Below are 3,995 nucleotides of genomic sequence, written 5' to 3' on the forward strand. Positions count from 1 at the left end.
AATGTTTCAGTGTCCCACTGGGGAGCTGGAGGAGGTGGCTGTGGAGAGAGGGTCTGGTCATCTCCATTTAAACTGCTGACCCCACAACCCAGACCCAGATAAGTGGGAGAAAACAGATGGATGGACTTTTGTGACTGATCCTCTGTATAAAAGCTACAAATGCAATCCATGCAATGCATAAATTACAGTAAGAAAAGGGTGTGCAGAACACAGATTTTATGTCTGTGAAGGTTCTCAGTCATCCAGATCATTGTAGTCTAAGGAGCTTGGAAAGAAAAGCGTCTGGACTTCTTTAAGTCCAGACACTTTTCTTTCCAAGCTACTTAGAACACAGATTTTAAGACTTACCAAAACCTTGAACAAATCAATGAACAAAAGAGATCGTCAGCACAGATTCAGAGGCAAATCTGAACGTATTTACACACAAAAATGACGTAAAAATTCTATCATTATGTTAGTGAGGGCAGGAAGGCTCCTGGAAGTTTTGTAATTTGCATTTAGAAGTAGGAGGGGAAAAAAACTTAACGCTACCCAAGATTAATAAGCACTGCAAAATGCCCCTGAAAATCAGATTAATAGCTCGACACTATTTAATTTCAGGCCAGAACTCAAATTCAAAAACTGATTAAAATCTGCAATTAAGTACGCTGGACCCGAACCTGTGAACACTCCCACCAGAGCTGTCTGCCACTGTGTTTCACTGCTTCAGCTTCAGAGAGCACTGAATAAAAATCTGCTGCTTCTGGCTCGTCACGGGCTTTCTGAACATCCACTCGCTTGTCAAACAAAAGCTAAGCTCAGCATTTGTGATGGCTGAGTGATGTGTGCATCCAGAAAATGTCCATCTGGCAGTGGATTTCTCATCCATGTGTTTGTCTCCAGAGAGTTACTGCAGCTGAGTAATTTAACTGGGAACAGCTACAATGCAGAAACTCAAAACGCAAAACAAACACAAACATATTTTCAACAATATGAAGTTTACAAAACTTCATCTATTTAATTTCTCTGAGCACGCAGGTTCACTGTGTGCATTAGTTGCTGCTTTCCTCCAGAATGCACCGCTGTGAATGTGTCCTCTAGCTTGCGCTGAACAAATCTGTAGGGCTGCCTTATTTAATCTGTGCAATAGTGTCAAAATAGAAGCATCCTGTCTCAGAGTGATGCTACAAAAAAGTAATGCATTTGTTATTTGTAGGCTGGACTGTTGTAATTCCTTATTACCATAAGTACTAACAGGGACTAGAAAGAGAGATTATATGCATTTTAGCTTCCCTTAACTGGCTCCCCGTTGAATTATTCTGATTACATACAACATCCGATGATCAGGACCTGTCTTACTTCAAAGCCCTATTAGTATTGTATCACGTCGACCGTGCACTTTGCTTTTAGACTGCAGGCTTACTCGTGATTCCTTGAGTCTCTAAAAGTAAAATGGCAAAGCCTTCAGCCATAAGCTTCCTGGGAGCTCCCAGTTTGGGTGGAGGAGGCAGACACTCTGTTCTTTTTGACAAAGCTTTTAGTGAAGGCAGAGGTTAGTAAATACTAGTGATTAAATGCAGATTGGTGTATAAACACATATTAAGTATCCAGCCCTATATGCCTATATTGTCAAAAAGCAAAGATTTCAGCCTAATCTTAAAAACAGAGAGCGTGTGTGTTTCCGAATACATACTTGGAGCTGGTTTCACAGAAGAGGGGCCTGAAAGCTGAAGGCTCTGCCTCCCATATCCTGGGAACCACAAGTAATCCAGCAGTCTGAGAGTGAAGTGCTCTATTAGAATTATGCAGTACTATGAGGCCTTTAAGATCACGTGGTGCCTGATTGTTTGTTGTTTTTCTCTGTCTATGCTCCTTTTTCTGTCTTTTTTCCCACCTTGTAGTTTTTCCTCCCCACTGTTGCCAAGAGCTGCTCAAAAAGGACCATCTGTCAACATCCTCTCTATAATATTGCAGGATCTTTACAATATAAATCACCTTGACATAGCTGTTGTTGAGAATTTGCACCATATAAATAAAACCAAACTGAACTGAACTTCATAAGTAGTCAGGGATCTCTTCCATATCGAATTCTCTTTTCACTGAAATCACAGAAAGAGAGGACTCCTTTTTTTTATTTGCTCTGCTGCGGTGAATCTGAACATGGCCTAAAAAGTAGTCAGACTTTGCATAATGTAGCAGGAATGAAAGTCTAAATATCTAAGTTTTCAGCTTACATAAATCCACAGGATTGTAATAAGTGTGAAACCAGAACGATGCCAAGAGTGGAACAATCCAAACTTGTGCGTGTTTATATGAAAACAGGCTGTAGGGTTGCAGCAGTGAGGGAGGCTCTCTCACTCCACAGTCCACCTGCTGCTAAGTGACGCAGACAGGGCTGCCACACACACACGCGCGCAGGCACACACACACGCTCACCCCTGTAACCCGGCACTTTGCTGATGCAGCAGTACAACAGCCAGTGTGTCTCTCCATCTAAACAGTGTTACTTGAGAGCGGTGCAACATGACAGATAAGCCTCGTCCTTCTCTCCACTTGAAGGGCTGAGACGGCTGCTGATGCACACCGTTACAGATAGACGTGGGGGACCTGACGTCTGTGGCGTTAAACGCATACCAGATGGAGGGAGTCAGCTTTGTGCGTGTGTAAATGTGAGATTGTGTGTGCGTTTGTGTGAAAGAGACAGCTGACTTTAAATGTGAGCGAGAGAAAAAGAAATATCGTAGGAGAATGAGAGCAGAAAAAATAGCGCGAGTGTGTGTCTTTGCTGCAGCGTGAGAGATACCAAACACAACAATGGTGCGCACACACCAGTTCAAACCACAGGAGCCTAAATGATCAGCTGTCACATGTCGTCTTCATCAGCCCCAACTTTCAGCTGAACCAGAGTGTGAATATTAATTAACGAGAACAACCAGCTAAGCATGGAAATTGCTGCAATTATTGCAATTTTCAACATGACGTGGCATAAAGTCATCAAAATCAAATGCTCATTTGGATAATATGTGATGTATATTAGCACGCTGCACTTCTTAGTTTATTCATCTGCACGGTGGTGGTGACTCACCAGCAGGATTACTTTGTATTACCTGAATTGCCTGGGCTTCTGCTGCCAGAGAGCTTTTTTTGCCTCTACACCTGAGATCAGTCAAAAAAGTGTGATGCTCCACTCTGCTGGAGGATCTAGGAACCAAAATCACCTCTCAGCATAACATTAATAATAATATTACAATATATCCATTATTGACAATATATCAATATTTCATCTTTAAGTGTGTCAGGATATGATTGGCAACAACAGGGAGACATATCTGAGTATATGGGCAGGACAGCTCGCCGTAGGGTTGGATGTGAGAGAGTGTGGTTGTTTGTCTCTCAGTGTTTTCCCTGTGATGGACCACTGACCCATGTAGTGTAAAATTCACAAAGAGCCACACTAGAAAATGGGAATCGGATCAAGGTCCTGACATGTTAAGTTTACTGAGAGGCATTAAAACAAAAGTTGCCTTCACGGCGCCTCATTTTAAGATTTGGCTTGAGATGACTCACTGGTGCACCGCTCGTTCCAGTTCAGTAGCTTTGTGTTTCCTGTCTGTAACTCCATATTTAGAGGTTTAGAGGAAAGAAAACAAAGTATATTGAATTAATCTGTATTCATTCATATCACAGCCAAATTAGAAACGAGAACAGTATGACAGAATTAACTGTCAATAATCCAGTAATTTAAAAAAATAAGGGGGTGTATTATAAAACCAGCTGGTTAGCACATCTGTACAATTCAGTGATTTGTCATACATGCTGATGTGAAAGTGCAGCTGGTACCTGCAGCTGTTTCACTTGCCAAACACTCGGTGGAAACTGGGGGTTTTCTCCTGGTGACCAGAATAATCGCTGTGAAAGATTTCATCACTAAAGTGTTAAAGGAATTATTAAAAATTTGTTCAGACCACAAACTCATCTCCATCAGACATGTTGGCAAATGTGATTAACAACAGAAA

Source organism: Astatotilapia calliptera, chromosome 12, assembly GCF_964374335.1.
Source record: "Astatotilapia calliptera chromosome 12, fAstCal68.1, whole genome shotgun sequence".
Taxonomy (NCBI): Eukaryota; Metazoa; Chordata; class Actinopteri; order Cichliformes; family Cichlidae; genus Astatotilapia; species Astatotilapia calliptera.